Here is a 23,402-nt window from a genome sequence, read left to right on the forward strand (position 1 = left end):
TGCACAACTGCTTTACACATTGCCTTCGGGTGCCTTCCTACCTTGCGCCAAGCTACCACGTCGAAATTGGTGACCCCAGTTCTAACACCTCATAATCGTGGAAACAATATACTACCTTTCGTTTAGTCACTTGTGCTCACTTAGTTTGTCTCAGAGAGATACACAGAATAAACAGCCTGGGATTTTTCATTAAGAATTTATTGAACAGTTGTTATTTTAGTGTAGAACATATGAGCTGCAACAACCGTTAGACAGTAGCAGAGATATATGATTAGAAGCACTAAGAAAGTAAATGGATGGTATAGCTCTACCATCTTGAAATAATCATGAATACATGCAAGTATATAAAACACATGATAAAAGTGCATGGTCCTACGATGCCTCCCTAACTAGATGTACCTAAATGTACCTAGCATCTGTGTAGGTGCTATGCCAAGAATGCCTCTAGGATCTAGTCAACCCCATTACCTGAGAATGAGAGTCTATGGGACCCCGTCCTGGTCTCGAGTTGGACACCCCATGAGGGATGTTTGACCACTGCTACCTAGAGTGTCTAGATGCAGGAACCTCAGTAACTCTGGTCAGTGTGTCAGCTGGGAAGTCTCGGTCTCCTCTGTCTTTCTAAGCAAGACGTGATGTATATATACCCATAGGTATCCCCAGGCATCCTACCTTGCTGTGTTACTATGTCGGCCTAAAGGATGAAGTCGGGCCTGAACTTTATACAGAGATATTATACAGGAGATGTTAGACCTGCTGTCCTTCCATGAAGCCTCATGCATAATGTATGAGATTCAAACTAGGGAAAACCTGCGTGCTGAATGCAGTGTTGTATCTAGGTAAATGGTCAGTCCCTAAGAACGTATGTAATGTAGGGAAGAGCATAGGTGAAATATTGCAATGTTACCTGTGCCTAAATAGGGTACCTATGTGGAATATAACAGATTTACCTAAAGTGTGTAACTCATTTATCCTGACTATAAGCAAGGGTCCCTACTTGGACAAGTTGCATACCTCTGCCAACTAGAGACCGCCATTTCTAACATATTCTTATCTCTGTATATGTACCTTTACAATATTGTGGAACTTAATATTGAGTTCTCATAAATTCAATAGGATGATGTTTGTCACCTGATATTGTGACATCCAACCACTGAAAAAGTTTATGGTATAGTTTTTCCCTATGGCAAGGATCGAGTTAGGGAACTGATACTCTCAGCAACTACTGCTTCAGAAAGAGGTGCCTTATCTCCGTTCTGATGTTTGGTATCAATTCCTTGTCCCGATCCTTGCCATTTTCTATTATTTGTTGAATGATAAATGTTATATATTTTGCTTGAATTTGCACCAGTTTCAAATAGGCTAATATTAAACACTTTTGTTTCACCCATCTAACGACAGTGGTGTGCTAATGTAAAGTGTATGTACAACATTAGAGATTGGCTCATAATTAATTATTTAGAAACAGTTTAGAACAGGTCGATTGGGCTGTCCATTTTGGGACCTCCTATTGAAAGCCTCCATTTTAGCCAAGGCAAAATTCTTTTGTGAATCTTTAGAGATAATGCATACAGTAATCTCACAGCTTTTAAGTAGTTAGTTCACTCGGCTATAGGGTAAATTTGAGTGCGATCTTCCTCACTGCGCCATTGCACAGCCACGCTGCAGTAATAAGAGAATAGTGCATGGAACTTCATGTTTGTTTATTGTATCCTTTAATTGTACGGTCACACTTGTTTCTTTTGGTCTCCACTGATTGCTCAGGGCCTGCCCTGGCTCCCCTGCTTTTGGTGAGTCCCCTGGAACTTGCTGGTCCCGACATTGCTCCTTCTTCGATCCCTGCATTGGTTGCATTTGCCAAGGCTTGTTGGTGCTCCCACCGGACACCAACCCCTCAGTACTCGACATCCTTCGGGGGACAGCTCGTGCAGGGCTCCTGGTCCTCCTCAGCGTTGCCTAGTCCTCACAGCTGCAGAGTCAATGTAATCGTCATCCAACCCACAACACCCGACATCGAGGGCATTCGTCTTCCAAGTCTCCTGGTCACTCCTGAGTGACATAGACTCTGTCCCTTCTGCTTGCAGGTACCTCTCACCTAGAATCCACCTTAGGATTCCACCGTACACTTTATCCTTCAGCAGCAACAGCACTTTCCTGAAGTCCTCCATTGGGTTCGACTGCAGTTTCCGACACCACTTCACACTTATGCACCTGGCTTCCCTGGTGTAGGTGACATGGCAACTAGGGTGTCCACAGGTGGGGTGACTCTCCAACCTTCTGTCTCCCATGGGGTTTCTTCAGGGTCCGCTGGGAAGGGTCCTTAATCTTTAAAAATCCAACAGCGACTTACACATAGAGTTGTACAGAGCACGCAGTTGTGTTCCCACACTGCACATGCTCTCCATGGGGTTTCTATCTACTCACCTTGGGTGGTTCCTTGGGTCCCCAGAACTTCTCCGTCCTCTCGACATTGTCTTGACCCAAGTTGTGGTTCTTATACCACTTTCCTAGTATGTGGTTTGGTCCCTCCCTGGGGTCCACTGTGTATGTTATGCTATTTACTGTGTTTCTTTGCTACAGTATTGTGTGCATTCTGCATATCTCTGGGTAGGGAATATTTCTATGTGTTAGAGATTATTATATAATAAATACATACTTCTATAAATACTTTGGGGTCGATTCTGATCCTGTATTTTTTTTCCCGTACGACTAGTATCCGTATTTTTTTCCGTACAAATCGTACAAGTCACGTCCGACCCGTGAAGTGCGATTCGTACGGGAAAAATACATACGGATCGGGAAAAGTTGTATGAGACGGACCCGGACACTTTTCCGTACGAATCGTAAAAATACAGTCCGAGCGTACAAGTACGATCCGGACCGGCTTTCCGATGTGCGATTCGTACGGAAAACGTCCCGTACACGGGGAATGAATTTACCCGCTACGAAGCAAAGTTTGTACGACTCGAATCCCGGGAAAAGTCGTACAGGCCCCCCCATGCATATGTACGCACCTTACAAAAACATTGCGTATGTACGCACCGTACATTCGCACTGGGGGTACACACCGTACATTCGCACTGGGGGTATGCACCATACATTTGCACTGGGGGTACGCACCATACATTCGCACTGGGGTTACACACCATACATCCGCGCTGGGTGTACGCACCGTACCTTTGCGCTGGGGCTACGGTGCGTACATACGCGCTGGGGGTACGGTGCGTACATACGCGCTGGGGGTACGGTGCATACATACACCACGCACAGGGGTGTATGCCTGTACGACTCGTACCCCTGGGGACTCAGCTTTTACGGCTGTTGTTGGCTCCCGTTAAAACAGAGCCGGACGGAGTGACGTAGGGACGAATCGCTGCTTATATACGTACGGACGTCGCGTACAGGCTGTTCCGGATCAGATTCGTAGGTTTTTTTTACCCGTACGGTCTTTTGTACGAAACGTACGGAAATAGTCTTTCTGTACGAATCGTACTTCCTAGGTTGTACGGAAAGTTTAGGGGGTACAAGTCGTACGGAGAAAACGCTCCGTACGACGATTCGTACGGCCTTTTTCCAGGATTGGAATCGGCCCCTTTGTGTGGTTCTTTTTCACTTAATCTATACTATAATATTGCATTCTGGTAAAACAAGCTGCTTTACTCTCCTTCTGGACTAAGCCTGAAGACTGCTCTCCACAGCTACCACTTAGAGAACTTTCTAAAGTTGTCCAAGACCTCTCAAATCACCATAAGGGTTGTCTGGACTGGTGCAAGGTGTGAGAAGGTGGCCTGATATATGCTGTCCACTAGTTCTAGTGGGCACCTGGTATCAGTCCAAACAACCCCTTATGTTGAATGGTTAAAGACAACCTTTATTGAAAGCTATCCTAGTGGTAGCTATGGAGAGGTCTTAAAGGAATGTAAAGCAGCTTGTTTTACCAGTCTATAATCTCTTGAATGATCAAATGAAAGGACAACGCACCAGGTATATATTCAAAATATGTATTTAGCATAAAACACACCCCTCTAGTCTCTTTATGAGACTGGAGTTCGAAGTACTTAATTCTCAAGTTAGCAATCAACAGTAAAAGCACAAATACACGTTTGGGCCCTCGGGGCGTACCAAACATATACCAAATAAGTTGTATAAGAACTACGACTGAACTAGACACAAGGCCTAGAGACTGTAGAATCGCTGGGACCCCAAGGAACCACCCAAGGTAGTGACACAAGGGACCCATGGGGACTGTATGCAGTGTGTGAACACAACCGCGGGTTCCCGTTATCTTCCTTGGGCAATGTCGCGGTTGGAAATTGAAAGATTAGGGACACTTAGAATCGAGTCAGGACCAAACCCTTTTGGACTTAAGAAGTTCTAGGGCTAGCACCCACGGGAGCACCGGAATACTCGAGTTACCTCACCCAGGGAAGCCGGGTGCATAGGTGTCTTTTGGTGTCGGATCGCGTCGTCGATTGCAATGTAAGCCTGTAAAGAACTGCTGCTGCCGTGAAGAGGAGAAGTGCCCGAAGAGATCCAAGCCTGGATCTAGGATGGAAGGAACCTGAAAGCAGAGGGGACAGAGTCTGTGTCACTAGCCAGTGACCGAGGGCAGGATGGACCAATGCCCACAGATGTTGGGTGCTTCAGGTGAGTTGATGGGTGTCTTGACTCTTCAGCCACGAGGTCCAGGGGGTGTCGACCAAGTCCATGAGCTGGATTCGAGCTGTCCCACGAAGTCTGTTGAGGGCTGCAGTATCGGCGACCAGATTGGACCCAACAAGCCTTGGCAACGGTAAGTCACGGCTTTCCCTCTAGAAGGGTGGAATGCTACCCCCGCTGCCAGAACTGGCGAGGGGGTAGTATTCCAAGATGTTTGACACCAAACACGACATGTTTTGATGCAGCCATTCCAAAGTTAGCATTTACCGCGAGGTTATAATGCACTTAAGAGTATATGGTATGGCTATATCACAGAACAGCCATAAGGAAGTATTTCCGAAAGCTGCAGAGGGGCTCAGCTCATGCTTGAGCACCCTCTCACATAAAACCAAGCACTCTGCCTTCAGGATTGTCAAGGCCTGCCATAGGAGTGACTTATAGGTTTATATGTGTCTGTATAGATAGGTGGATATAGGTAGCCTATACCACTATAAGGGGTGCAAGCACACCCTTACCCAGGCTGCAGTAGCAGACCTGTGATGCCATTTTGGAGTGCTTTCCAGGGGTGGCATAATACATGATTCAGCCCCTGGTAGGCCTCTGAGGTACCTATGCCCTAGGTACATAGTATACCATGTACTAGGGGCTTATAAGGCACTCCAGAATCCAATTAGATATGTACCTAATGTACATGCAAACCATTTTAGAGAGGAAGCATCTAGGCTGTGGGCCTGATTAGCAGGGCCACAGCCAGACTAAGGTCGAAAAACAGTGAAACACCAGCAAAAAGTGGGGGTACCCATGTGAAGCAGATCCTACTCTCCTACACAAGGTGTCCACTTACATAAGTATACATCATGTACTAGGCCAGCGTCTCACAATGTGCAAAAACATTAACCGGTAAATTGCGGTAACAGGTTTACCACGTGGCAATTTTACTGCATTGTGATTAAAAAAACTGTTTGTTTAATGTCTGTTTAGGACATATTTTAAGGTGCTTCATGTTTGCACTCATACGAATGGATCAATTACATGTCTGTTATAGAAAAGGAAATGAAAGAAAACTCGCTAATCACCGCATTATCACACCGTTCAAAAACAATAATTACCAGGTGCATTCTTTTCACCCACGGTTCTAGCCCGCTTGGAATTGCCCAAAAAGCTTCCTTCTTCTTTTGAGCTGCCGAATACTTAATTTCAGTTCAGTTTTATAGGCTATACAATAATTATGTATGAGAAACATTTAAACATAATGGGGCAGATTTACATGCCCCTTGCGCCTCTTTTACGCCGCCGATGCGTCACTTTTGTGATGCAGCGGCGGCATAAAGCCAGCGCCATGCTGTGGGGTATTTACAACGTGACGCATCTGGGAGATGCGTCACGTTGTAAAGCCCTGCGCCACATGTAGGCGTTCCGAGCGCAGGGGGTGGTGTTCCGGCGCAGGAACGCCTCCTAAAAGTGGCTGAGTGAAATCTACAAGATTTCACTCAGGAACTTTTAAGGCCATGCTGCGTCAAAACCCTGCGCCTGCTTGAAGCAGGCGTAAGGATTGACGCAGCATGTTAGGGATAGGGCACCCCCGAGCCTTGCTGGAGCGCAACCAGCAATGCGCCGCCTTTCTCACGGGGATGAGTCACGCATCTGCCCATCCGAGCGCCACGGTGCGCCGCATTGTAAATGCGGCGCATCAGTAGTGGCGCACGGGTGGGCAGATGCGTCGCAACTCTTCTGGCGCATCTCTGCTGATTAGCAGTGATGCGCCAGAAGTCGTAAATCTGCCCCTATAAGTGTCAGTGAAGGATTATTGCAATTGTTACTCTGAAAGCTAACTGAGTTTTATTGTCCATTAGAGACCACAAGCCTAGCCCTAAAGAAAAAGGGTGACATCATGTCCAGAGTACGCGGTGTGTACAAATAAAAGTACTTTCCGGTTTACAGGGGCATAATACAGGCCCCTGCGGCGCGGAGGTGGGGGAGGGGGGCAGCTTTATGGACCCCCCCCATTCATCGAAAGACCAATGTATATCTGTGAGATATGTAAGAGGGTGAGATCGTCATTTTGTGTTAGACCACAGTCAGTTTTTACTGTCCGAAGCAAATATGATTGAAATACCCGACTCTTAAAACTATTTCAAAGATTTATTTATAAAAACTGAAAAAAGTAAATAAAATAAAAAATCTGCATCAGTTGTCCTGACTTTTAAAACTCTTTCTTTTCGTTGTGTTATTTCTGGAATACCAGGCTCCGTTTATCATTACAATAGCCACAGAATAAATTCAGTGTCAATTGCAGGGTCTTAGGTTTTTTTGCGCTGAGTGCACCGAGTGTGAGAAAAGCACAAAGGAGGGTTTGATCATTGTCAGGTACTCTCAAAAGAAGCCCTATTACAGATATTTAATATGAAGTAATGACTTTATCATAGGACAAATAGGGTCGAGCGTTTGGAATCATTGAAATCACTATGCTCCTGAAATGTGTTTTCCATTAAGGTGGAAAGAAACGTTCCTCCTATCCTAATGACAAACTCAACCTCCAGCTCGAGGGAACAGCTAGATGGCGCCGTCCACCACAACAGCAGGTGGGGTCGGGCTGCAGGTGGTCCACAAGGCCAACACTGTCTCTTCCAAATCTCTGTTCTAAACAACAACAGGGACTGGGGCGTAAACAGAAGCACTAAACTAACTCATCCACAGCATACCTGAAACGGGTAATCAAGTCCTGTCAAACTCTTTGGTGAACTCCACTAAGGAACTCTTATCAACCTTGGAAGGATGAAAAGCTGAGTGGATCTCCCTGAAGTCAAAGCTGTGATTTGCAAGTTGCACACAGATATCTATATAGGGCACATTAACCTATTGACCTATACCATTTGTGAACACAAATATAGAGTGTGCTTAAAAACTAGCATGAAGAATTTGATTTATATAGTGGGGAATCCACATTTAGGTACCTCCGTTTTTCTTGGACCTTGTGTGCCAGATCAATATGAAACTTTCCATAAAAGAGCCAAGTGGCTGATTTTTTTAAAGATTCATGCAGATTAGTCAAACTGCGCCAACATTAATTAGAACACAAAAATATGGAAAGTCTGACATACCTATGACCACTCTGGCATCATCACTGCCAGTATATACTCGAGCGGCTATAGCGCCAGGAGTAGTTGTAAGTATGTGAGACTTTCCATAGGAAAGGAATTTTTGTTTTCTTAATAACTTTGGTACACGAGTAGTTCAATGAATCAAGATTTCAAACAAGATTTGTAAGGCGCGGCTGCATCACCCGTGAGCGTCTCGAGGCGCTGGGGGACCAAGCTCATGCTGCCTGTAGTCTAATTGGTGTAACATCCAAATTTTGAGGTCCTTCCTCAAGTCCTCCTAGTTATGGGTATGTCAGACTTGTCATAGGAAGGGATTTTTGTTTTCTTAATAACTTTGTCACAGTTCGATGAATCTGCATGGAGCTTTTTAAAAAAAATAGTTCATCTACTTTGGCTCCTTAATCTCTTCCTGCACACCTCTGCCTGGTAGCTGCTACCCCTTACAGGCTCTCTGACCCTTGCTGGTCGATGGTTTGGGGCCCTCCTCCACCTGCAGGCTCTCGCCTGTGCCTCATCCCTAGTGGTCTAATGGGGAGCATCTTTGCTCTGCTGCGGGTCTGCCTTCAGTCCTTTGCTTTCTGCCTCTTTGCACTCTTTTCAGCTTTTCTTTCTCTCATCACCCTTTTTTGCTTTTTTTCACTTTACACATATTCACGACATGGCCCTGCCGCTGCTCGACCCCTGCAGCCCTGCCCCCTTCCTAGCACCATGTTTCCCACTTCCCACTCCCGACTCCTAGCTGTCCAACCCTCCCCTCTCACTACTTCATGGTGGCTAGTGCGCGGCTGCGCAAAGGGACAAGCCCGTCTGTGCCTGGACCTTGCCCAGCGACACGGACCCTTATTCTCGGGCCTTCCACTAATAGATGCCAACACCCTCCTCGCCCTAAACACCGAACGCCACGCCGCCTGCCACCTCACGTTGTCAAAGGACACCCAAGGACTTCTCTCCTCCCAAAACTGCTGCGGCACTCTCACCCAATTCCGCACTCCAGCTCTACCCGTTGCCCGGCCGATCCACAGCACACCTGACCAGTTCAGCTGCATCCTCCTCAACATGCGCTCCCTTCACCGACATGCCACAGAAATCTGGGGCCCCCTAGACTCTGTCTCCCCCGACATTGCCATCCTCATGGAAACCTGAATGATCCCAGGGTCAGGCCCGGATATCGCCATCGGTATTCCAGAAGGATACAAGATCAACCACAAGTACCGCACCGACCTACCATCGTCTACAACTACTCCCTCTGCCTGACCACCCACTCTGTGGACCCCACGGCAACCATGGAACAGCTCCCCTTCCAGGCCCAGACCAACCCCCAAACCATCCTCCACAGGATCCTCATCTACAGACCTCCTGGCCCCTGCACGGCCTTCACTGACACCATCACTCAGTGACCTCAACTTACACCTGGACAACCCCAACAACCAGAACACAGCATCCCTTTGGAGAACCTCGTCAACAATGAACTCAACCAGCTTCCTCTCCGACCTATGCAGCGGGACACACGCTCAAACCCGTCTTCTTCGCCAGCAAAAACATCCTCTACAGCCACACCTCCGAAATGCTCTGGACGAACCACCACTTCATCCACTTTGCCTTCACCAAACCCACTGCACACCAATGCAGCCACTGCCCCCACGCCGCAACTGGAGCAAGGTCACAGAAGAACATCTCACGCCTCCTTTAGCACTACCATACCACCGATATCCACAGATGTCAATACCTCAGCTTTTAACTTCCATCGATGGATCTCCAACTGCTCCGACACGCTTGTGCCCCTCAAGATAGCACCCGGCAAGCAACAGTTCAAGATAGCCAACTGGTTCACTCCTGTTATGAACGCCACTTTACCCCGCAATAGGCATAGGTAGTTGCACGACCTTTTACCTACATTTGTCCTACTATTGTTCTACATAACGGTTCTGGCGCTGACCTTTTAATTAGTTAGGTGCTGCATAGATGTCATGTGGTGTTCTTCGAAAACTAGCCTCATTAATTATGCATGAGGATTCTCAGTATCACAGCAGGATTACCATACTCTGCATAATAACTCTGTATCAGGGTCACCACTATCGTCATCCTTGGCCGACATGCCCACAGTACCATGACACATCTAGGTAGAACCCCTGAGGGTACCTTTGGGGTATGTAGGTACCACATCTTCGCTGGGCAAATCAGAGGAGAAGAAGCTTCCATGCTGATAGGCTGACACGAGACTCTGAGATCCCTGCACGCAAACACTCCAGTGCGCAGAGGTCTGACATCCCTCGCGGGGTGTCCAGCTCGAGACCAAGACGGGGTCCTTGGTTCTCTCACCTTAGGTAATGGGGTTCGGCTCTTTCCTAGGGGGATTCTTGGCTATACATCTACATACATGCTAGGTACACTTAGGTATATCTAGTTTGGGTAAGCATCGTAGGAGTACGCATTATTACTTTCATGTATCTATATGCATGCATATTTTCACTGTTTTAGCACCATGGTAGAATTCTACCTTTTCTTTACTCTGTTGATGCTTATAACCATATACATCTGTTTCTGTCTAATGGTTGTTGCAACACACGTATTTTATACCAGAATGACGCTGGTTCAATAAATGCTTATTGAAAACGTCCCCACCATTTATTCTGTGAGACAAAGTGAGCACGAGTGACTGAGCGAAAAGTACTGTACTGTTTCCACAATCCCTGAAGGGTCAGGGTTGTCATGTTCGATAGTTGCCAGAAACTATTTGCTCCTTAGAAAAGTTGTGGGGCTTGTAGTGGCACCATGTGCTAGCTGGTCTACAGTCCTTTGGGGGTGTCTGGAATCAGTCTGGACAGCAATAACTTAGTTTATGTTGTCTAAACACACCGTCCTATATAGATTTGTAGGAAGTACACGGCATGGTGCTGCCAACGTTGGTTTCGTTCTTATTTAACATTCAAATCTGAGTAGTTCAGTCATGCTTTCTCAGAGACTCCTACTGATATCTACCCAGAGACGTCTAGAGTGGGAAGGGAAAATCTGCCGCATCTGAGTAGGTATACCCTTTATATTGGCTGTAGGTTTATTCAAGCTTGAAGGATTAAAGTTCCCGACATTGTGCATAACCCTTATCTTTTCTATAAAACTTCTACCAATAATGTCTCAGACAGCAAACACTACGGCTGATGTCAATGCTAGTACTACTCATAGGGAGGAAGCTGAACAGGAAATGCTACAAACATTTCAGAAAATTGCAGAAAGGCACTTGGAGCAAAATTAGAACATTTTGGTCTCTCAGCATTAGGAGGAACCCGTAACATTTGTGATTGAGGCACACGAGTCATTCAGGACAGAGCTATTCTATTCATGGGTTAAATTCCCACCTGCAGATGCACGTACAAATACATTTTATTCTTACACTGTGGATGAAATACCTGAAGAGTACTGCCCATACGAGGACATAGAAGTTCCGCTCATGTGCCAAGAGTATATAAATTAGTTTAAAGGTCCCCACCCACACACTACAGAAAATTTTGAGACTTGGTCCGCTCAGCAGAAACAGCGACTTGGCCGGTCCTAGCTGCTTACACACCGCATCCATAAATTGACACATTGACAATATCAGACTTAAATCCACTACACAAAGATATAATAAAACTTTACAGAAATCTGACACAGTTCGTTATGAGAACACGCACACTTCCACCTACAAGGGTTGCTCCAGTAGGCCAGGAACTGAGGAAATTCGATTTTCGATCTCGATCGTATTGACCCGCCATTTTGTAAACCGCCGCCATTTTGTGTTGCCCTCACTCAGGCAGCACTGCGAACGAAGTCTTTTCTGCTTTTCCTGCAATATTGTGTCAAAATAGCCTTCTGCCTCTGTTTACAAAGCTGGTGTTAGAGACTGGCCGAGTACACTAATCCCTGTCTGGTTTTTCTACTCCCTGTCTCAACTATCTGTTGGTTCACACTATTCTCTTCTGACTTTATCTTATCTTCGGGCCTTCGCTGTCGTCTGCTCGTATTGTCTCGTTTCACAACTGTCCTCCAAAACACTCATACTATCTCGCCACCTGCGAGTCAGCTACGGACACGTTAATAGATTAACCCGTAAGGAGGAGCGACAAACACAGTTGAAGGAGAGGCTTCTTCGGGTTACTCGATACTTTGTTTTTCAACCTTCTCTATTGGCTCTATCCTATCTTAAACTCCCCTCATTGGTTCTCGATGTGTGCGCTGGGTGTGTTTTCTGGTTAATGTATATGTCTTCTATACACTATATAAAATTGTACGCCACGGAGTGAAGTGGCAGTCTCCTGAGAACATACCGTGTGTACTTCTAGGACAACTGTACTAGCTGCAGCTAATAAAATCTGTTCTTTTACGCTGACAGAGTGTCCCCGTGTCTCTGTTAGCTGAAGCAGGAGAACCCAGGAGATGAAGGCGTACCCTGCGCCGCCAGACCCAAAAGGTTCTGGTTCTTCAGGACCGCAACTAAAATTACCCCACAAACACTGAACACAGTTATGGGAAGAATGCCCACTAAATGTGAGTAAATGCCATTCTGAAGAGCACAGACAATATCACAGCTAAAAGCAGTGTTTCTGCACACAGACCCACAAGAAAAACACAGAATATTAACAATCTGTTTACCAAAGGGAAAAGCTTCCCAGATAGAGGACTGTACCACTTGGGGCACAGTTTTCATTGCCATTTATACAAGGACTCATGGAACCCCTTCAATAGCAGTGATACCAGAGGTATTAAGACAAATATAAAATGAGTGCAGGGTAGAACCTGCTCCGAACATAGGGATGAAAATAATAGGCAATTTTTCCCAGGTATCCACGGTTATGTTGGCAAACATAAAAGGGGAGGCAGCAGTGGTGGCGATATGCACAACAGGAGCGAGAATTACCTAAAATTATTGAAGATACCCATGCTTCATTAGGTAGAGATAATTTGGGAGCTATACCTGCGAAACCACAAGTAATGGGTAGTCCTCAAAAGGATAACTCCAAGCAAGCACCTAATTCTTCTAAAAAAAGAAATGGGATAATGAGCAACAAAAGAATAGAGAGAATAGATTACAATCACGGGGTGGGTCTCCTCAACAGGAGCCCTCTGACAGGAGGTATAGCCTTAGAATATTGATACACGTTTCTCTTGTTCCTTTTAGGGTTCATCAAAACACTCTGAGAGGGAGGGACAGTCAGACACAAATCAGACGAGCGAGCAAAATCAAGAGATACACATCGCACTTCAGACTATATTTTCAAAAAAGATGATAAACCAAGATCCAAACCTCAATTTAAAAAGAAGAAAGTAGCTGGCCTCAAAATGAGAAAAGCCTAGGCTAGTGAGGACTCAACTTCTGAATGGAGAATGGGCTCTGACGATGCTAGACTGTGCAGCAGAAGTAACAATAGCTTACCAGAACCTGATGGAATTTCTGGTGACAGCGGAAATTGAATGAGCATATCATGGTGGAAACACCTGATACTGGGATAAGTGTGAAGGAAGTGACCCAACTAGGGTCACCCGTGTCACTCACAACCTCCTCTAGCCTTTCAAGAAATAAAGAGTCGATGATGCAGTAGAGAACACAAACTAACTAGTTTATTAGTAAATACACTACATTGGAGTCCAGTCTGACCATCCCTATGGAATGGCTGTTGAGGGACTGACTTCAGAACACTTGGTAACACAGAATAAACTTCTCCACACCTCCCATGTCCCGCCCCTGATGGAAAAATACAGCTTGGGCAACCATTGAACAAAAGGGAGGCACTGAAGGATGAGCTAAGAGTCTGAGACTGGGCACACACTATCTCTCTGGCAAGGTCATACAGTCTGTGCTTGCAGCTGGAATAGTGGGAGCACCCACTATTTCAGGAAAAGGTATGGGTTAACAAGCAACTTTCTCATGCTTCAGTGAGGCCTAACCTTGGAGATGCAAATACATCCCAGCAGCTTTCTGCTGAGGCAAGCAACATGATACAAAAGCTTAGTTTCAATCATAGGGTGAAATGGAGGCTGTATGAGGGAAAATGGCAGCACAGATGCTACCTTAATCCCACAGTATTTGCAGGGATTGGTTACATATCTATGCAATAAAGATTATTATGAAATAGCTACAGAAATGCTAACATAATACAAAGTAAAGCATGAGTGATGTGACTGCAACACATTTCAATTCTAAGAAGTATCCCACACCGGTTATATGAAACTGCACTCTATATGGAGGGGGACATACCCTGGAAGGTGAAGGGTCTCTTTTGGGAGAACCTGACTTTTCGCTATGATATCCTTTTGGCTGAAAAAGATTAGCCTCCTGAGTTTGTAATGGACTGCCCAAAGGGAGAAATTGCAATTTTACCAGCCTTCTCTGACCTTGTTCCAGAATCCTTAAAACATTCATACGCACGTGAGTGGGTGTTAGCACTAGCTCCTACATTATACCACAAACATGTAGGGTGGAATGCTGAGTAACCTCTTCATGTAATCCTCGTAAAAATGGCTCCAACTCCACAGAGACAGTACCGAATAAAACATGATGAGAATAAGCAAGTCAGGGAGCTCTTGGATCAAGTTGAATACTAAGGTATAATAGGAAATTACACCTCCTCCATGAATAATTATTTGTTTCCCATAATGAAACCTGACAATTCATACCATATAGTTTTAGACTATAGGCATTTGAACACATGCACAAAAACATTTGCAGTGCAGAGTGCACACAGGTCATCATTAATGAATAACATTGTGCGGAAAAAATACAAAACAACACTAGATATCTCAAATTGAATCTTTTGCCAGAATATAGCACCTGAGAGCAGATATTTGACATTGTTTACGGCACTAGGCTCTCAGCGTCAATTCTGTAGACAGCCCCAAGAGTATAAGAATAGCCTGGGGTTGTTCCCAAGCTAGAGTACCAGAATTACTTCAAAATTTTGATGAGGAGGCATTATCCTATGTAGCTGATATTTATCTGACGGACAATGAACTATTGGATCATTTGAACAGGGTGAACAACATAATTTTGGGGTTCACCTCTGAAGGCTACAAATTTAACTTAAAAAAATCAAAAATTGCCCACCTCAATGTTCAATTCTTAGGATATGAGCTCTCAAGTGAAGGGAAAAGCCTAGCAGCTAATTCATTAGAAAAATGTGCGCTGCTTCAACCTCCTAAAACTCTGAAAAACCTCAAATCCAATTTAGGATTCCTAAATTTTGGCAGAGCATGCCTTTTGGATTCCGCAGAAAAAGTAAAACCTTTTTATGACTTAATAAGACCTTATTTTTCTGTTCAACATTGGACACAGGAACACACAGAGATTCTCTGTTGCCTACAAGCAGACACGATAACATCCAAACATTTACATACACGTGTAAATACTACAAATTTGGTGATCCATGTAGTTGCGGGTCGATCAGGATACCCTTACCTAACCTTCAATAAAGGGGAAACTGTACCCATTGCATACAAATCACATTTGTACATGAACGCTGAAATGCGTTTTGCATCCACTGAAAACATTGTGACAGCAGTAGAGACTGCTGTAGTGAGATAAAAAGCATTGGCCCAGGGGAAACAAATAATTGTCGTAACTCCAGTACCAACCTTAGAGGCTGCTACTAAAGCAAGCGTTACTAACACTAAAGCACTGCATCCACGATGGATACAATGGGCTAATTCACTCACTGCAACAGATGTAGACTACAAATTTGATTCTACATTAAAAACACAAGCATTTTTGCAATACGAACAATACGAACAAGAATACTTCTGAATGAAGTAATGCCTCTAGGAGGTAAGGCGGAAAGTACTGTACTGTTTCCACAATTCCTGAGGGGTCAGGGTTGTCATTTTTGATAGTTGCCTGAAACGATTCGCTTCTTGGTAAGGTTTTGGGGCTTGTAGTGGCAGTGTGAGCTAGCTGGTCTACAGACTAACATATCATTTGGGGGTGTCTGGAAGCAGTCTGGACACCAATCCCTTAGTTTATGTTACCTAAACACACCGTCCTATATAGATTTGTAGGAAGTACACGGCATGGTGCTGCCAACGTTGGTTTTGTTCTTATTTAACATTCAAATCTGAGTAGTTCAGTCATGCTTTCTCAGAGACCCCTACTGACATCTACCCAGAGACGTCTAGAGTGGGAAGGAAAAATCTGCCGCATCTGAGTAGGTATACCCTATATATTGGCTGTAGGTTTATTCAAGCTTGAAGGATTAAAGTTCCCGACATTGTGCATAACCCTTATCTTTTCTATAAAACTTCTACCAATAATGTCTCCGACAGCAAACACTGCGGCTGATGTCAATGCTAGTACTGCTCATAGGGAGGAAGCTGAACTGGAAATGCTACAAACATTTCAGAAAATTGCAGAAAGGCACTTGGAGCAAAATGAGAACATTTTGGTCTCTCAGCATTAGGAGGAACCCGTAACATTCGTGATTGAGGCACACAAGTCATTCAGGACAGAGCTATTCTATTCATGGGTTAAATTCCCACCTGCAGATGCACGTACAAATACATTTTATTCTTACACTGTGGATGTAATACCTGAAGAGTACCGCCCATACGAGGACATAGAAGTTCCGCTCACGTGCCAAGAGTATATAAATTAGTTTAAAGGTGCCCTCCCACACACTACAGAAAATGTGAGACTTGGTCCGCTCAGCAGAAACAGAGCGACTTGGCCGGTCCTAGCTGCTTACACACCGCATCCATAAATTGACACATTGACAATAGCAGACTTAAATCCACTACACAAAGATATAATAAAACTTTACAGAAATCTGACACAGTTCGTTATGAGAACACGCACACTTCCACCTACAAGGGTTGCTCCAGTAGGCCAGGGAACGCAACTAAAATTACCCCACAAACACTGAACGCAGTTATGGGAAGAATGCCCACTAAATGTGAGTAAATGCCATTCTGAAGAGCACAGAAAATATCACAGCTAAAAGCAGTGTTTCTGCACACAGACCCCCAAGAAAAACACAGAATATTAACAATCTGTTTACCAAAGGGAAAAGCTTCCCAGATAGAGGACTGTACCGCTCGGGGCACAGTTTTCGTTGCCATTTATACAAGGACTCATGGAACCCCTTCAATAGCAGTGATACCAGAGGTATTAAGACAAATATAAAATGAGTGCAGGGTAGAACCTGCTCCGAACTTAGGGATGAAAACAATAGGCAATTTTTCCCAGGTATCCACGGTTATGTTGACAAACATAAAAGGGGAGGCAGCAGTGGTGGCGATATGCCAATGCCTCAGGGAATGCACTCCTGCACAACAGGAGCGAGAATTACCTAAAATTATTGAAGATACCCATGCTTAATTAGGTAGAGATAATTTGGGAGCTAGACCTGCGAAACCACAAGTAATGGGTAGTCCTCAAAAGGATAACTCCAAGCAAGCACCTTATTCTTCTAAAAAAAAAAATGGGATAATGAACAACAAAAGAAGAGAGAGAATAGATTACAATCACGGGGTGGGTTTCCTCAACAGGAGCCCTCTGACAGGAGGTATAACCTTAGAATATTGATACACGTTTCTCTTGTTCCTTTTAGGGTTCATCAAAACACTCTGAGAGGGAGGGACAGTCAGACACAGATCAGACGAGCGAGCAAAATCAAGAGATACACATCGCACTTCAGACTATATTTTCAAAAAAGATGATAAACCAAGATCCAAACCTCAATTTAAAAAGAAGAAAGTAGCTGGCCTCAAAATAAGAAAAGCCTAGGCTACTGAGGACTCAACTTCTGAATGGAGAATGGGCTCTGACGATGCTAGACAGTGCAGCAGAAGTAACAATAGCTTACCAGAACCTGATGGAATTTCTGGTGACAGCGGAAATTGAATGAGCATATCATGGTGGAAACACCTGATACTGGGATAAGTGTGAAGGAAGTGACCCAACTAGGGTCACCCGTGTCACTCACAACCTCCTCTAGCCTTTCAAGAAATAAAGAGTCGATGATGCAGTAGAGAACACAAACTAACTAGTTTATTAGTAAATACACTACATTGGAGTCCAGTCTGACCATCCCTATGGAATGGCTGTTGAGGGACTGACTTCAGAACACTTGGTAACACAGAATAAACTTCTCCACACCTCCCATGTCCCGCCCCTGATGGAAAAATACAGCTTGGGCAAACACTGAACAAAAGGGAGGCACTGAAGGATGAGCTAAGAGTCTGAGACCGGGCACACACTATCTCTCTGGCAAGGTCATACAGTCTGTGCTTGCAGCTGGAATAGTGGGAGGACCCTCTATTTCAGGAAAAGGTATGGGTCAACAAGCAACAAGCAACTTTCTCATGCTTCAGTGAGGCCTAACCTTGGAGATGCAAATGCATCCCAGCAGCATTCTGCTGAGGCAAGCAACATGAGACAAAAGCTTAGTTTCAATCATAGGGTGAAATGGAGGCTGTATGAGAGAAAATGGCAGCACAGATGCTAACTTAATCCACAGTATTTGCAGGGATTGGTTACATATCTATGCAATAAAGATTATTATGAAATAGCTACAAAAATGCTAACATAATACAAAGTAAAGCATGAGTGATGTGACTGCAACACATTTCAATTCTAAGAAATATCCCACACCGGTTATATGAAACTGCACTCTATATGGAGGGGGACATACCCTGGAAGGTGAAGGGTCTCTTTTGGGAGAACCTGACTTTTCGCTACGATATCCTTTTGGCTGAAAAAGATTGGCCTCCTGAGTTTGTAATGGACTGCCCAAAGGGAGAAACTGTAATTTTACCAGCCTTCTCTGACCTTGTTCCAGAATCCTTAAAACATTCATACGCACATGAGTGGGTGTTAGCACTAGCTCCTACATTATACCACAAACATGTAGGGTGGAATGCTGAGTAACCTCATCATGTAATCCCAGTAAAAATGGCTCCAACTCCACAGAGACAGTAACGAATAAAACATGATGAGAAAAAGCAAGTCAGGGAGCTCTTGGATCAACTTGAATACTAAGGTGTAATAGAGAATTACACCTCCTCCATGAATAATTATTTGTTTCCCATAATGAAACCTGACAATCCATACCATCTAGTTTTAGACTATAGGCATTTGAACACATGCACAAAAACATTTGCAGTGCAGAGTGCACATAGGGCATCATTAATGAATAACATTGTGCGGAAAAAATACAAAACAACACTAGATATCTCAAATGGAATCTTTTGCCAGAATATAGCACCTGAGAGTATTTGACAGTGTTTTCGGCACTAGGCTCTCAGCGTCAATTCTGTAGACTGCCCCAAGAGTATAAGAATAGCCTGGGGTTGTTCCCTGCAAGAGTACCAGAATTACTTCAAAATTTTGATGAGGAGGCATTATCCTATGTAGCTGATATTTATCTGACGGACAATGAACTATTGGATCATTTGAACAGGGTGAACAACATCATTTTGGGGTTCACCTCTGAAGGCTACAAATTTAACTTAAAAAAATCGAAAATTGCCCACCTCAATGTTCAAGTCTTAGGATATGAGCTCTCAAGTATAGGGAAAAGCCTAGCAGCTAATTCATTAGAAAAATGTGCGCTGCTTCAACCTCCTAAAACTCTGAAAAACCTCAAATCCATTTTAGGATTCCTACATTTTGGCAGAGCACGCCTTTTGGATTCCGCAGAAAAAGTAAAACCTTTTTATGACTTAATAAGACCTTATTTTTCTGTTCAACATTGGACACAGGAACACACAGAGATTCTCTGTTGCCTACAAGCAGACACGATAACTTCCAAACATTTACATACACGTGTAAATACTACAAATTTGGTGATCCATGTAGTTGCGGGTCGATCAGGATACCCTTAACTAACCTTCAATAAAGGGGAAACTGTACCCATTGCATACAAATCACATTTGTACATGAACGCTGAAATGCGTTTTGCATCCACTGAAAACAGTGTGACAGCAGTAGAGACTGCTGTAGTGAGAAAAAAAGCATTGGCTCAGGGGAAACAAATAATTGTCGTAACTCCAGTACCAACCTTAGAGGCTGCTACTAATGCAAACGTTTCTAACACTAAAGCACTGCATCCACGATGGATACAATGGGCTAATTCACTCACTGCAACAGATGTAGACTACAAATTTGATTCTACATTAAAAACACAAGCATTTTTGCAATACGAACAATACGAACAAGAATACTTCCGAATGAATTAATGCCTCTAGGAGGTAAGGCGGAAAGTACTGTACTGTTTCCACAATTCCTGAGGGGTCAGGGTTATCATGTTTGATAGTTGCCTGAAACGATTCGCTTCTTGGTAAGGTTTTGGGGCTTGTAGTGGCAGTGTGAGCAAGCTGGTATACAGACTAACATATCATTTGGGGGTGTTTGGAAGCAGTCTGGACACCAATCCCTTAGTTTATGTTGCCTAAACACGCAGATCCTATATAGATTTGTAGGAACTACACAACATTCCCGCCCTCCACTAGTCCATTCACACCTGTAGATGGATTGAGAAGAGATGGAGAAACAAAACAACTCCAGAAACCCACACATCCTTCAAAGCCGCTGCCTTCGCACACCACACCCTCCTCAAAACCGCGAAGAAAATGGCCCTACAAGTCAGAATCAATGCCAAAGCACACCACAGTAAAGAACTCTTTGCCATCTTCAAGGAGTTCACCAAACCCCACAGCGAGACCACAGAAGTTCCACCCTCCCAAGACCTCTGCAACAAACCTTGCACCTACTTTCACCCCAAGATCAAGTAGATCTATGACAGCTTCGACACACAAGACCTGCCCATCATTCCCGCCACCACTTTTCCAGATAACACTGTCCCTCAACAGACTCTGCTCAACTGGACACCACTCTCAACAGACAACACTCCCAAGACCATGAACAGCATTCACTCCGGAGCCCCCTCGGACCCTTCCCACACCACATCTTCCACAGAGCTGCCACCATCATCACTCCCGAAGTACGCCGCACCATCAACTGCTCCATTGAGACCGTCCCTGATGACTGGAAACACACTGAGATCAACCCCCTGCTGAAGAAACTGTATGCCGACTGACAGACCTCAAGAACTTCAGACCGATCTCCCTGCTGCCCTTCCCAGCCATGGTCATTGAGAAGGCCAACAACGCTCAACTCTCCGAGATCATCGAAGCCAACCACACCCTGGACTCATCTCAATCAGGACTCTGAAGCAACCACTGCACCCAGACTGCCCTCCTCATCCGCCACCAACGATATGCACTCCATTCTCGACTGGGGAGAAACAACAGCCCTCATTCTCCTTGACCTCTCAGCTGCCTTTGACACCGTCTATCATCGTATCCTAATCATGAGACTCCATGACACCGGCATTCATGACAAAACCCTGGACTAGATCCTTTCATTCCTCACCGGTAGAACACAGCAAGTCAGACTTCCCCCGTTCCTCTCGGAACCCATACAGCAATGGTGTTGACAAACGCAATGGCGGCCACGTGAGGTGACTGAGATTGTCGAGAACTCTCTGCAGGAAGTGCAAGGTTCAGAGTGGAAGAAGATTTGCTAGATGCACAGGCCTATCCATTGATAGCATGGTGATTTGTTATGTGTTACATGTGATGCACTGCAAGTTCTGAGTGGGTCGACAAGTGCAGTGACTGGTGAGCGCGTCTCTGTCCCCGACCCCACTTTTCTTTGATCCTGCTAACACCCTTTGTGATCCCCCACACCTCCCCCCATCCTGCAGCTTGCGGCTTTTAGCCCATGCCTGGCCCCTGATCCCTGCTTGGTTGGGTGACACTTGCACTTAGTCGCTGTATGGGCTAAGTAGAGTTGCGAGGGGGGTCACTCCACTGGACTTGCCGTCTGTCACCTATGGGGCAAGAGAGTGCTGCGAAGAAGTGATTCATAGGTTGTTCAGCTGGCCATAGCTCCTTGCTGAATGCTGCTCAGTGCACAAAGGAGAGCCATGGATCAACTTGGGAGCTGTGGTAAGTGGCAGTAGGGCGGTAGGGTGGTCGCTTAGTGGCACCACACAGGGTTGAACCCAGTCGCATGGAAGCGGCCCGATAGATGGTAGTGCAGCTTGTGGGAAAGGTGCATGCTCCTCCCTTACCCTTTCATCCCACTCTCTTCTTCCAAATACTGTCTGCATTAGGGAAAACTTGTCACCTGCCTCCTGTGCTATTAAGTTGTACTGCACCCAATTGATGGACAGTTAGAAGTTAAAGGTTCAAGCATAATAGCCGGCAACACCACCATAAGCCATCAAGGATCTATCTGGCCCTCTACGTGCACCCGGGGAAAGAGATTGTTCTGCACTGAGAGACAGGGAGCATGCTACATGCTGTGCAGGTGCTGTGTAGACACCACAGTGACGAGGGCAGAGGATGGAGCGTGCTGGGAACAGGAACCAAGCAGTGTCCTGTATCTACGCTCCTGCTTTGATGCTGAGGACATTAAAGTGGCCGCATATCTGTGTTCGAGACCTTCTTTTAGGGATTCTACGATTTAACTTTTTCCTTTTCCTCCTGTTACTCTATTCCTTTACCTTAGTACTAATGGCTTTTCTTGATGTAACTTAATTTGTTGTTGGAGTGCCTCCTCTACTCTCCTGCTTTGATGCTGAGGACGGCGAAGGAGAACATTCTCCGGGGGTATCACAGTTTTTTCAGTGGTGAATGAAGACAGTTGCATCTTGCTGCGGACCTAAGCTGCTCTTGTGGACATTGAGGAGTGCTGCCACACTGATTCCGGAAGTGAGGTGAGGACCGGGGGTCTAGTGTGACTAGCAGTGCACCACACTTGGGAAGCCAGGTGTGACGCCTTGCACTTTGTGGTTACTGCTGGCCCCTGGGCACTTTTCCCATTTTACACTGTTTATAACCTTATTCAATTTTCCAATGGACAGATTCCACAGGAAAAGCTAACTTTAATAACAAGGCTCCTGAAAGACTGTGTGTATTAACATCAAAGGTTTTGAACACTCCATGTGTGTGGGTGGAGGCAGCGATCATTATCATATGGGAAGAAAAGGCCTTCTTTCTACTATGACAGTTAAAAAACCATATAATTCGTATTATTGCAATGAAGCAGCAAGGGACAGTGCAAACAGTAAAGAGAGGGAAGAAAACATCTGCGCTCATCGGTGCATTACAAGGTTTAAAATCTATGCCCATATTGTTTCCAAAATGACTGCATGCAGTATTAAATGAAAATGTCACAAAAGATGGGAACACAATGATCGTTACTGATCAGAATGACGCCTCAACAACAAACAAGAATGATCCAGTTGCAAAGTATTCTTTAGACCCAGAAATACACATTTGTCTATCCACTGAAAAACATCATGCAGCAGATAACTCCAGAGGTTGTTTTAATCTATGCACCTCCAATGGATTATACCTCACCAGATATAGATTTGAGGCACTTACCCCATAATGTAAGAAATAAACATTTGAAAGAGACATTAGCACCAGTGGCGGCCCCTCCGCAATGTCGAAGGAGCATCGGCCCACTGACTGGCTCAGAGGAACCAAATGTAAAATAAAACGATGTTCTAGTTGATTTATTTTATATTTGCCGCCTCTTACCCAGCCGTGTTGACAGGGGGAGGCCAAAGGCATTGGAGCTGGGAGGAGGAGTGCTAGTGCACTCCACTC

This window comes from Triturus cristatus, chromosome 5_2 (assembly GCF_964204655.1).
Source record: "Triturus cristatus chromosome 5_2, aTriCri1.1, whole genome shotgun sequence".
In the NCBI taxonomy this organism is placed as follows: Eukaryota; Metazoa; Chordata; class Amphibia; order Caudata; family Salamandridae; genus Triturus; species Triturus cristatus.